A 14,486-nucleotide genomic window follows, 5' to 3' on the forward strand; every position below is an offset into this window, starting at 1 on the left:
ACAAGTATGCAACTTTCCTGTCCTCTCCTGATCACCTTGGGACTAGCAGAGATCTGGGCAGCTCTCAGCATCTGGAGCCCAAAGTGTGGGCATGTGAGTAAGGAACTGGCTGGCTCCTCCAAAAAAAGGGGTGGAGGCAAACAACTTTGATTCTGTACCTTAGAAAGCAAATCAATTGGTAAATACCTCTTTTATTTTCCAACAATATCTGACAGTCTACAACTGTTTTAAGTCTGCTGCACAGCAAATGTGTGCTTTATACTGCAAATAATCTTTACAGTTTATACACTTTGTATAATGTCAAAGTTGACCAACTGTACTACAAACACCTTCAACCTTTTCTGGTTTATTTTAGGTTTCATTGCATATTTTGAATGTGTATGCAATATATGGTAACAAGTAATAGCTGTTGATCCCTTGTTTCAGACCATGGTGTAATCACATCATTGTGGTCCTGAAGGTCTTGCTAAGCCTGACCTGCAGTGCTCACGAGCTGATTGTGAGGATACTCAGGCAAGAGAGAATGGATTCAGCTAAACTCAGGTAAGCCTAAGTAAAACACATCAGAAAACAAAATTGGGAAGAAGTAACTGGAAACCAATGATTATAAAGGACAGTAATTCAATAAAATAAGAATCAGTGAAAAGCATCAGTAATTCTAAAACTGTGTCTATCGTTCTCTTTTAGCTGTAGGATTAAATATTTCATGAGAGAATCACACAATCTGACAAAGTCACAGCTTTCAGTTTCAGACCAGACTAGTTTTTTAAATTTTACTTTTAATGTAAATGTACTCTTGACTCTTCCTCCAGTACAAAACAGTGTGTGTGTGTGATTTTCAGAGGTGTGATAAGCCTGCCAGCAAATGGGTCTAAGAGTGGAAAAGCTCTTGAAGAGAATAATACATAAAACAAAATTGTCAAATGGTAAATCCTACTAAAAATACTTTTATTAATAACTTGGAAGATACTACTGCTTGCTATCAAAAAGTTTTAAATTAGTTAATACTTATAAAACAGGTGTAGGTATTAGCACAAACCACTTAGCTAATAAACCCACAAAGCACCTGGATGAAGTGAAATTGTCATATTCTTACGCTATAAAAATTGCTGTGAAATATCAAAGAAGACAAATATTTATATTGGACACAGTATGTCTGTCATTTTGCAAAATGTGACATTTCAGCTGGTTGATCTCCTTTAAAAACTGAGGCATTTGGAAACAATCCAGAAAATCATTAGGATTGTTCAATTTACACAACACTATGGCTTAATTGAAGTAAGGCAGATACCAATAATTAAATTAAATTTTGAAAGATGCTGAACTAAACCGCTGCATCTATAACTCTTTCCCAGTAATAAGGAGGTGCACAGTCCTTTTCAGAGTTTATCTTGGTATCTTTGACTAACAAATATATTGCTTTCCTTTTCTTTAAAAATAGGTTCTGTAATTAGAAACAAGCTACCCCTTTTATTACAAGATATGCATGCTTCCAAAAAATGTTATTGACCCTAAGGATAGAAAACATGCATTATTTTTGGTTATTCCCAGTGTTAACATTTTGGTCTAATCCATTTTAGATCGCTGGCAGACATTATTTCCTTAATTAGGACACTAGCACCTTATGAGGTAGGATCACAGTGCCACATGTGATGCTAAATGAATTTAAAATCAGACTGATTTCATGACAGCATAAACTTGAATTTAACACTTAGACCAGCTCTGCATGAAAACCACAATGGCCATTGCAATTTGAAACACCAACCCAATATAATGTTTCAAGTGTGTTGATGGCCAGTGGAAGGCTCCAGTGCCAGAGCAGGGCATTAAACATCACAGAGCAGTGAACTGATGACCAAGTGATGGCTGGGGAACCACTGCTTCACCAAAAATATACTCAGTTCAGCTGTTGCTTTTCTGAAAATAAGATTACAATCTCCAGTGTTTGCAAGCCTTTCTGCAGCTTCTGTCAAAAGATTGCGGCACTAGGAAAAAGAAATCTGTTTATGCATTTTTTACATATAGAGAGGAGAAAAAATAATAAGGCCTACAAAACAGAATTTGTCTTGAGGTAAATTTTACAGGGCAGATGTTCTCTGTCCTCCTTGGATTTCCTCATGACAAACAGCTTTTTAATATGACTGAAAACTGGAAAAATATCCTGTAAAACTGCAGACTACTTTATGCAGGCCTACACTATCTCTATATTGCATATATTACATATGTCTAATGTGGCAGATGGTTCATAAAGAAGCCACAACAGGGCCCTCTATAATTTTTCAATTACACCCGACTATCCACTTCTACACTCGTATTTGGTATTGCATATATATTATTGATTTTGTCTGGTACTGGGACTAAATCTGAATATTTTTCAACCCACCAAAGCAGCCTCTGCTGATGATACAATCTAAATTTCAGCTACTTAATAACTGGGACTAAATCCTCTTCTGATTCCTTCATCTGCTACTCTGTGGATAGCAAGAGTATAGCCTTTAGTTTTCTTTTCTTTCAATAAATGTGAATTCTAGAAGATTAAAAAGATCCTATTTCTGAAATGAAACAGGAAAAAAATTATTGTTGTTGGTAAATTGGTGTATTCCATAGCTTATATGCATTATAAACAGGAATTGACTCCTTTATACACACATTATGTTTTGAAACACACAGGTAATTATAACTTTAGAAACGACAGCATGATGCATAAATGGAAGATAAAGTGCTCTTGTACAAATTCTGACATTACTAATCCCATGGGAAATGATAGGGGTTCATAAACATTTTTACTGCCATTGGTTATGGGCAATGAATACTGAATGGCCAAATAACAGCTACTCAAGGTCTCCACTTGCTTCTGCAAGCTGCATTTTTCTTTTCTCAGCACTCACAGCAGACTTACACAAGAAGCTTGGGACTAGATGTTAATTTGATGTCAGGGTAGGCGTATTTGCAAATCCAGCTCTAATGTATGACTTTTTCTCCTAAACAGATCAAAAATCTGTGATTCTTGGCAGATTTGATTTCAACTAGAAGACAGAACTGTAAATAGGTTTTGGGATCAGCAGAGCAATGTTTATCCTAATAAAATTGGGGATTTTTTCTACATGCTATTTCTATTGGTCCTTTCAGTCAAATGAAATATTCATTATCAAATTCAAAATAACAGTAAATAGTAAATGTTAAAATGTTTCCTCCTTAAAAAAATTAAACCAAACCTGGGACCACACTCCCCCCAGGGGGCACCTTCCCCCCAATAACTTCTTATAAATTTACAATATACACTGAACTAAACCTGAAATTGTTTGCATATTTAGCATTGTAAAATATTGGTGATCAATCATATTATAAATATGCTTCAGAAAGATTGTTAACCAGTTAATTCAGGTCTCAAACATTTATTTATACATTATTGCATTTGAAAAGTTGTTTCAGATAATAAATTGCCAAATACTGTATATTTTAAAATGAAGAACATGCTAATTAATAAAGATATTTCAGCAGTCCTTAGAAGGATATATATTTTGAAGCTGCTTCAGCAGAGGTGCTGGAATTCCTCTCTTTGTTAGTAACTTGCTGGATGTTGGTCACTTTGGACTAATGAGTAGAAGATAATTAAAAAACTCAAATCTGACAGCACAGAATTGTTTTCCAAGTCACTAACGTAGGATGTTAGCAACGACAGAATGAGAATATTGAGCTTCTACCATAATGTTAATTTGGTCACAATGTACATCTGGTTTATATTACAGCATACATTAAACAGCAGAAGTATAGCAATTAATGTATTCAGTTAACTTTATTAGAGTTTTATTTTTTTATTAAGCAAAGGCTTAATCACATTTTTACAAACAAGTGAGAGCAGTCTACTTGGTTTGATCCAGATGTTACTGTCTTTTTCTCAAAAATTGTGAAGTTTCTGCAGTTTGAGAGGAGCCACAATCTTCAATAAATATAACAAGGAAAACAAGAAGAGAAAACTGTCTCCATTCAGTGCAGCATTGCTGACATAAGAATATTAACTTTTGCATTTCCTGACTTCCTACATTTTAACTAGGTAACTGTATGTGTGTATGAATGTAGGGCTTCATTTATTTAATTTTGCATGCAATTTCCTAAGTTTGATGTTTTTTTAAATAAGAAGGAAAGCAAATAAAAACACAAAGCCTTCTGTTTGTGCAGTCTAATGAAGCTGATTTGGTGCTTTTGATGTGGTATTCTGTGTGCTGGGTAAGGCACACAGGGATAAGTGTTTCTCAGCTGTGCAGTTCAGAAAAGTCCTCTGAACTGCCAGTGTCCTTTGGATACAGCTTGAATCCCAGGATTAATAAAGTTTCTCTTTACCTGCCTTCATTCAGTTTCTCAGGAAAACACTGTATATACTATAAATAATTGAGCTGCAGCTCTGAGAACATGCAAAAAAGGCATGAATCTGAAGCTGTTCACACTGGACATTCCCAAAGCATTGTACAAACGGGTTTTAATGATGCAGCTTCTGTAGTAGTTTCCTTGTCCCTTGAGTCTATACACAGAGAATGGCAGCAAAAGCTGGTGAAATAAATTTGGATACTCATAATATGTGTCAATGAGCAGCTGTCAAATGACAGCAGTTCTTTATTATTGATCCTCTCTGTCTTCACAGTGATGTGAACTTCTTGACCTATGAGAGGCACTTTGTGAAAGAGGAACTGCGAGAGAGTATGTGATGTGCAAAGCCTACACATTCAACTTCCACGCTCTGAGGGAGCACGAGGAGAATTCTGAATAGGCTACATGAAGTATGGGCTAGGAAGGTGGAAAAGTGCAGCACTTCCAGATGGTAGTCCATAATCTTTAGTGACCTCATGCACAGAAGTATTCATAAGGTTCTCCTTTTGTGCAGGCAATACTATAAGGCCAAATATAAAATACAGAATTAATCATTCAGATTTTGATTTATTTTTGTCTATTACTCTAGTTTAAGAAACAGAGTGCAATCTGATAGCTTGTCACCAGAGGAGGAGGAGGTAACATGTGCTGAAGAGGCCCCACTGCATAATACATTATCAGAAAGAGAGAAGCAAAATGCCCTGTTTACTGATGGGTTCTGTCATATAGTAGGGAAGCATCAGAGACAGAAAGCAGTTGTAAGGAGTTCCCTGTGACAAGTCACAGAAACTGCTGAAGGAGAAGGTTTGAAGATGTAAGAGCTATCCCGCTGGCTTTAGACATTGCTGAATGAGAGAAATGGGCAGCATTTTATCTCTATGCTGACTCATGGATATTGGCAAATGCTCTGTGGGAGTGGCTGCAGTGATGGAAGCAGAATAACTGGCAGCACTGCCATGGTGGCATTGACACTGCTGTGGCAAGCTACTGATGCCTGGGTGGAGACCCTGGGTTTGAAAATACATCATCCAGATGGCTCAAGTACCCAAGAGTTGGGTCACTGAAGAAAATCAGAATAATCAGCAGATGGATCAGGCTGCTAAGATCAAAGCACCTCAGGTACATCTGGATTGGCAACATAAGTGTGAACTATTTTTAGCTCAGTGGGCCCATGACTCCTTGGGCCATAAGGAAGGGATGTCACTCACAGATGGGCTCATGACCGAGGGATGGAACTTATCCATGGACACTCTCACAAAGGTTATCCATGAATGTGAAACACGAGCTGCAATCAAGCAGGACAAGCTCATGTGGAGGATGGTGTCTGCAGTGTAACCATGAGAGGCCTGGCAGGTTGGCCAGGGCCATGTGCTTACACACTCCCACCAACCCTCCAGGGCCAGGGCCATGTGCTTACAGTGGTGGAAGCAGTCACTGGATGGCCAGACACAGATCCTGTGCCCCAAGCCACTGCCCAGAACACCGTCCTGGGCCTTGAAAAGCAAGGCTTGTGGTAGCATGATACTCTGGAAAAAAAGAGACAATGGGACTCATTTCTGAAAGAACTTCATGGAAACCTGGGCTAAAGAACATGGCATGGAGTGGCTGTAACACATTGTCTATAATGCACCAGCCTCCAAGAAAATCTACTGATGCACTGGACTGTTAAAGATGAAACATGGCAACGGATGGTGGGGCCTTCAAATATTGGGAGCCACTGATCACTGCTGGGAGATGTGCTGGATATCAACCAAGAGGGGGTGAGCGACTATGTTGAGCATCATTTGGTTCTCTTGGGTTTTATTCCCTACTCTCTCTCTCTCTATCCTTTTCATTACTATGTTATTATTACATCATCATCATCATCATCACCATTATTATCAGCTTTATTTCAATTCTTTAATTGCTATTGAGCCACGGGGTTAATCTTTTCTTTCCAATTCTCCTCCCCATCCCAGCAGAGAGGCAGGGGAGAGTGAGCGAGCGGCTGTGTGGTATTTAGCTGCTGGCTGAGGTTAAACCATGACATAACTTCACGAAGCAAATGCTCTTCAGTTAACCCCCATGATCCGTGGTAGATGTCAAGCCATGGCCCCAATGCAACCTTTTGAAGATCTGCAAGAATTACATTCAGACAAAGCATTTGCTTGCTCTGTGGTGTAACATTGCCCTTTCTTATCTGAAAAGTTGATCCAGATGTGGGCAAGGTTTCTGACTCCACGTATTTGGCCATCCAAAATAAATATGGAATGATTTAACTCCTACTTATCTTCCTCTACTGTATTTCAATATTGCATTCAGATCATCCAATATGGAATGTACTTTGAAAATAATTTAAATGTTTCACGAGTAAGTTTCCACTCTAAAAATCATATCCTGAGATCTAAAGCCTCCTTTTCTCTTGGCATGAAAAGCACTTTATTAACATTCATTAATCCCATCCTTATTTTGAAAATGTGAGAATTAGCACATGCAAATGTAGTTGCAAAAAACCACAAAGTAAACTAAAGGAAGAGTAAATCACATCTGTTCCCTGGACCATCTACTCCTCACACCTCAAGTTCCCCAGCAGTTAATCATAAACTGAGGAACTTGACTGAAATAACCTATAAACCCTGTTCTTTGAAACACAGTTCATTTCATAGAAATGTTGTTCAGCCTTCTCTATTCAGTGGCACTGTTTGGAATTGTTAGAAGGAGACTCAGAGTCAATTTTCAGTTCTTAATAAAGTGGCTGCTAACAGTGGCCTTAGATAGGAATACATGTTTTGATTGAGGAATTTTAAAACTTTTTAACCATCAGTTTAAAGCATAGATGGATACTTCACTGTTTTCTATAAAACAGTTTTGCCATTTAAAACTTTTTCAATAATTTAAACCTTTGTTTGTTCCTGAGTTTGATCACTTTTGTCATGGGACCTGAATGAAATTCTACCCTAGTTTTACCACTGCATGGATAACTAGGACATACTTACAGGACTTCCATCAGAGCATAAGTCACAAATTTTTACCTTTGGCACTGGGCTTGAACACACATCAGTGACAATTTTGCTTGTAAAATCAGATAGCTTTTTAGCTAGGAAAACCCAGAAGAATCCTAAAACTGTTACTCTCTGTAAAACTAGCCATGTAGTCTAAGGCATTCAATTCAAGACAAAATACACTTGGAAAAGATGGCAGCATATGCAGAACATCAGCATTTTGCTAAATCACTTTGTTCACCAAATCATGTCCTTCTCTGGAGGACTGCCATCCAAACCTGGAGGATGCAAAAAGCAAAGGATTCATGCTTTTTAAAGAATGGCAAAATGTTGTCAGATCATAAGATATATGAAAAAATACTACCAGCTGCTCAGTTTACTGAAACTGAGAGAGTGTAGTGCAGATGAGAGGGCAGAAATTGGCTTAAGATCAGGAAGTATCTTGTACTGGAACAATCAGCCAACATGCAAGAAAGAGCCTACAAAAACTGTAGGATTAATGATGTAGTATACATATGTTTCCTATAAACTTGACTTTCAAATTTAGAATAATTTACAATAATTAAAAGCATTCTCCAACTCAGGTCAAGACATCAGAGTTATTGAAATAGTGGTATTAACTAGTGCCTGATATATTTTCTTTGACCTTTTCTGCTACTGGAATTTACATTTTTTCTTTTTTTTAATTTTTTTTTTTTTTAGAAAAATGGAAGGATAAGCAAGTCTTCAGGAAGAACAAAAAAAACATTGGGGGAAAAACTACTAAGTCTTTCAAAATTCTACACCATTTTTTCATATCTCCACATCACACCTATAATTTGATTGAATTTCAGCTTAGTGTTGACTCCTATTCTCTTAATTGCATGCAGCTATTGAATGAAAAGTGACAAGAGAAAATGATTTATATATGACATAAGAGAACAAGGTTTTATTCTGCTTCTGTTTGTGCTATTTGAAGGAATAAGCTTTTAGGGTGCCAAAATTATTGCTAGCCTTGTTAACTACTTTGGAAGCAAAATAGTTGACATAAGGATAGCCAAATCTGTTCTTTTATGAAAGTGTAATAAGACAGAAAATCATTTCATTGTCAGATAATGCTTCAGTTTATACGACACAATTAGATTTGCAATAAACTACAAACAGATTTGCTAATGTCACTTACAACAATAATCCTGGAAGAAGCAATAGTGTAGCATTCAGCTCCCTGACACCAACCAACGAGCTGGAAGCAACCTGCCAGGGAGCAGCTGATTACCCCATCCAGAGTTACACGTATGAAACTGAAAACAGACTTTGACAGGCTATGGATCATATTTTTTTTAATTTGTCTCCCAACTACATAACAAGTTTAGCTCTTGTCTACATGCATTAATATTCCAAACACTCGGCTCATTAGTCTAATCAAGGGATGGGAAGACCACACAAATGTATGGATTGTTCAGCACGCCTGACCCGCTCATTCACACACATGTAATAGCCCTGCCATTCACTCATGCATAGAAAGGATCACAAAAGCAAACAATGCCGTGCTCACTCATTCACTTAATTAGTTAGTCACTGTTTCACTCACTTGGTTGACTCAGTCCTTCTTACTTACAGCCTTAGAATCTCATCTCGCTTTCCCAGTGAGTAATGCCAATTAAAATTCACTTAAGGCCCACATAGATTGAGAAAATCAGAATTACACCCTCAGTCTGACAGATACTAAACTTCATGAAGCAATCCTTCAATGTGACTTGGAGTATTTTAAGATCTTCGGCAGAAATTTAGTGCAGCACAGGCCTTGCTTAGTCTTCTCCTTTTCTCATCTTTAACTTTCTTGCTTTGAAAGCAAAAGATGGGTTTCTGCCCTCAGTATTATTTAAGCACTATTGAGAGCAAAATCTGACTTTTTAAATGTAAATTATAGACAAGGTTTCAACACTTATGTAGTTGTCAGCCATCTATCCTTCAAAAAACATTTCCCAGCATCAGTCTGCATAGACATTCAGCTATTTCATAATTTTCTTGGCTAAGGTCCAGTTCCCTTAATTTCTCTTAATTATATGTTTCATACTCATCGTGAAGGCTTCAGAGAGGAAAGTGATATGTAACATTTCTAAATTGTTAAACCAATGACCTTTTTTGTTCTATGATACAAGATGGATACAAAATCAAATTGGTCATTCTTTCCATTAGATATTTGCCCAGCATTTTCAGCTGACACATAAAATGTAATGTTGTCTGTCAGTCTCATGACCAAGTCTTGCATCACTGCATGACAGAGTTTAATGTACAGGTCTGTCTGTATTTGTACATGCATATAAATCACTGCAATGGCAATCCTTTCATAAAGCATGGTCATAAAGCATGAAAAGCTTATCGTCTTCTGATTCTAGAAATAGATTATTTTGCCAGTAACAGCTTTCTCAGACCAGCAGCAGAGTATACTTTTTTTTACCATTTTGATCTTCAGAGATGTCTATATTACAAAAACTGCAATTTGGCAAAAAATTATTTAGAAATAATTGGAAATCCTTATACCTAGGAAGTAAACTCACTGACACAATGTCACAATAGTGAATGGGTCTGGGTAATCCCTTTTCTAAATTTGCATTGATTTGTGGATGTTTTTATCAAGGGCTAAGACTGGAAAAGAAAAAGCCTGGGGTACAAATGTGATAGATATTATGTACTTTGTACATCTCCCTAAACTATTGTGAACATTTTATTTTTATGAATTGCATTATTTTACTTAATGGGTGGATGAGTATCATTATCTTTTTACTTTCACTGTAAAGTCTTTACAGTGAAAGTAAAAAGATACATCTTCTTATACTGATTTTTGATGATATAACTTACCATTTCTGGCTAGATTTAACAGTTTATCAAATCCACTTTCAGACTATAGGCATTCCTAGTTTTCTACCATAAAGGCATTCAGATTTTCATTCAGTTTAATCAAGTCTATATTGATAAACATTATTTTCATGTTTACATTTATGAATTTACCAACCTTGAATATGTCCGATCTTATGTGTATATACATAATATAATATATGTGTATATACATAATATAATATACATTATTTCAAAACAGGCATGTAGGCTTGCCTTAAGTGCAAACACTTCCTACTATTTTAGATGTCAGGATTGTGCAGAACAGGACAGGACAGTACCTTTACAAAGAAGGAGCTGAAAGCAGACGTGACATAAATATCAAAGAGAAAACGAGGAGGGGTAAATGATTTCACAACTGCATTCGCTTTTGCAAACACTCTGACTTATCTCTACATGTATGTTGCACGTGGCTGTCGGAAGAAGTACATTCTGCAGCCAAACATGAAGATTTCATTCTAGTCAGTGAACTCAGTCCATCTGCTAGGGTAATTTAACCACTGCCTCTGGAGAACTTTGACATATCAGAAACACAATATTCAAATAGAGCTCAGGCTTTTAATCTCGGATTTGGCCTGATGGGAGACCATCATCCATCAACACTTATTGAATACCCACTTGAACCTTTAAATTTGCAGCAAAATTCTCCCCTGTGAATGGCACACTCAGCAGTATCATACAGGCTACGCTGCCAAAACCACCTGGAAATGGGGCCAGGACTTTGCAATTTAAGTTCTCAGGCATATGTCTTTGTGGCAATTTTGTGATATTATACCATTTAGGCCTTTAAGTGGTTTGAATATAAGAGTAAATGCATATGAGGTAAGGAATAAAAAAGAAAAGGAAAATGCAAGCAGAAAAGGAAAGAAAAGGAAGAGAAAGTATTTTCCTCACACAACTTAATCAGCTCCTGTGACCACAAAATAATCAGAAGTAGATTATTTGAGGTGAAAGAATTTCCTACAGATAGTCTTAAAAACATTTCCAGTTGAAGGCAGGGGAAGTCAATTAATCCCTTTCACAAATTGAAATGGATGATCACATGCAATAACTTTCATCTCTGCGTGTTAGAAAAGTTAACGGGAAATCACTTATGCTGCTCAAGTTGTTGCATAAAAACAACGATGGAGCTTTCCTTTCAGCAAAATTTCTCTTTAGCCAAAAGGATACTGTCTTGCATTTAATATAGAACCATAGTTTGTGTCAGCTGTTTGTATCACTCTTACTCCCACTTTTATTTGTCTTGCATCCCCTGTAAAACCTTGAACACAGTATGACAGAGCTGAGGTGGCGCAGCATAGTGAAAACACTTATACCCAGCAAAAAATGTATTACATACCTTTACCATGACACACAAGGCAAACACTCAGTGAAAGGACAGGTAGCTTTCTGTTACTTGGGGATGTGGGTTAGAGGTGTGTGCTACTGATGCATTTGCAGAGCTAGGAACCAGCTGCATGTGTTACCATTCACAGCATCAGATGCAGGCAGCCTGTAAATGGCACAGAAATCTGTGCATTTTCCTCTAATAGTGCTGCATCAAATCCTGGCTATGTTTAGCAAGGTTACACCTTTTTTTCCATGCATGCAGTCTGTTTAATTGTCATTGTTAGACAATATGTCCACACTTGCCACTGAACATGTTTGACACTGAGAAACTCTCCTTTGGTTGGGTGAGTTTCCAGGTACTGGCTCTTGTGGAAAGTGCATCAAGTGAATTGGCAGCCACTCCTTTAGTTGCACAGCAGGCAAAGAGTCCACAGCAGGAGTAACTTCTGCTAGCAGGGACCCTTAGAGCACGGTGTGGTGCTTCTTTCAGGGGCATGCCTTTGGCAGTGGGTCTGTGCTGCTGTCCTTACCAGGCCCCAGGCCCTGTGCCTTCGGGCCACAGCACCCTACTTTTCCAGGAAGGACAGTGCAGGACCCTCAAGCACCATTGCTGAGACATGGCAGCTCTGACAGACACAGTTGTTTATGTCATATCTTGCAATGACTCGTCTTCTCCTCATTTAGCCTAATGAGCACCATACCCACAGTTATGTTGGCCTATTTTCTGATTATTAAATTCAATTCTGTAGAGAAGCATATGGCAAATGGGGAAAAAAAAGAGGTCAGAAAGGATGCACAAAACCGTTCATAAGGTTACATTTCTTTCAGGGAAATTGGTCCATAAGTACCAGTAAGATATTAATGTAAAACATTTAAAAACATAGCTGATCTTAAAGTGGCTAGTTACAAAACATGGTCGTTAATTGCTTGTTAAAAGTTAATATAAACTCCCCGCTTTTTATAATGTTACAAGAGGCCAATACTTTAAAAAGGTCTCTGATATGCCATTTTATGATATGCCATTTTATATGCTGATTTCTGTGTAATCATTGCTGTGCATAAGAGATAAATGCTATTACAGATTTAGACTCTACTTACTTTAGATCTTTGATTGTACTTACATTTCCATGTATGTAAACATTTTGTAAAATCTCATCAAATTCACATGGGCCAAAATGCAAAATTTCAGGCACACAACAAGCTGGGGTCTCTAGGAAAGTACAAGGTTAGGAAAACACAAAGAAACAAAGATCACGCTCCTAAACGTTCTACGGGATGAAATTCTACTTGCAGCGCTACCGGCTCTGATTGTAAGGGTAGGTGTAACCAGGACAGGGTGTGCATGCTCCTTCCCTCCCCTCCAGCGAGCAAGGGAGCTCAGACACGAGCAGGCTGAAGCTCTGGAGGCTGTGTGACCGATCCGTGGAGCCACCAGCCCGCGCCACGGAGGAGAGCCAGCCCAAAGCTGCTCGCAGCTTTGTTACGCTGCCATTCCGGAGCACAAAGGAAAGCGACGCTGCCATCAGCAAGTCACCAGCTTATCTACAAGAATTACACATGCAGCTACCGGCGTGTCTGCTCCGAGCTGCCGGTGCTGGGGGCAGCCTTGCTGTGCCTCTCCTGAAAAAAAAAATTGGTGGGCAAGGGGAAAACTGGCCAACATCTCTGGTTATTCCAGGCCAAGGTAGTTCCCAAACAGGTCTTGCTTGGTTCCCCCAGCCTGATGAAAAAACCCCATATGATTCCAACTACAAGGAAATCTTAGGATAATAGTGCATAAAGAATAATCTATGCTTTGGAAATACCACCGTACTTGAGATATTAAAAATATCTAAAATAAACCACTTAACTGTTAATTTTGCTTTGTAGCCAAATTTTGTTTATACCTTTTTTTCCTGGTCTCAAATGTCACTCTTTAAAGGGGGAAAAGAGGCACATGAGTATTCCCCCCAGAAGCAATCATAGTTAGGAGCATCCTCTGTTGCTGTCAAACAGTTGTTTTTTTTTTTTTTAATGTCTGATTGATGCTGGTGATTTAGCACTGACAAATCTTTATACTACTATTTTAGTCATACATACAATATGAAAGTACATGTTACATTCATGTGTGGGAACATAGAAAAAGCTCTTATACAGTGTGTTAGCTATAAAAATAGGGCAAATGCTTTCAACAGTTCCAGAAGGGTCTAAAACTAATACTTTTTTCTTGACCCTGATTTTATTTCATTGTCTTATAACACATGAATATTTCTTCAATGTTAGCCACTTTTCTCAAAAGCACTGTTCCATGCTGCCACCAGAATTCACTCCTTTGAGAAGGACTCCTCAAAATACCAGGTTTTGTAATCCTTTCAAAAATTGTTGCACTATTTTTGCCTAAAGATCCAATCTGAATGTCTCTGCATAATATAGATCCTTGTTCAAATAGTTGCTCTTTAATCACAGAAATACAGCAGAAACAGAAAACTACTTGGCTGGTTTGCTCTGTGAAAACAGAAAGTCTGTGAGGAGCTCGTTGCAACATTATCCTGTGTAGAGAATCAAACTGTTACTAAAATTCTCCAGGATGTTTGAGGCAGCCTGAACTATGGATCAGGAAATCATCACCTCATGGAGTTTCTTGACAGGAGTTCATCGCTTTAAGAGCCTAGAATAGAGCGATGGTGGAGAGATTGTTTTGTACAGTGCAAAGGAGAAAGAGTAACTCAGTTCAAAACATGTACGGTTTTCTAGTGAGCATCAGTTTCAGGTGTGAATAATGTGCTGTGCAAGAGAGGAAAAGGATGTGATCTGTGCTGAGGTTTAGTTCACAGGGTAGGTTCTGTGATGCAGATGTTTCTACCTTGTGGCTGAGCGTACCTGTTACATTAAGTCACTTAACCCTTATCTAGCAATTGTATTTTTTTCTTGTTGACCAAAACCAGATCTTATGAA

The sequence above is a fragment of the Agelaius phoeniceus genome, chromosome 1 (assembly GCF_051311805.1).
Source record: "Agelaius phoeniceus isolate bAgePho1 chromosome 1, bAgePho1.hap1, whole genome shotgun sequence".
Lineage (NCBI taxonomy): Eukaryota > Metazoa > Chordata > Aves > Passeriformes > Icteridae > Agelaius > Agelaius phoeniceus.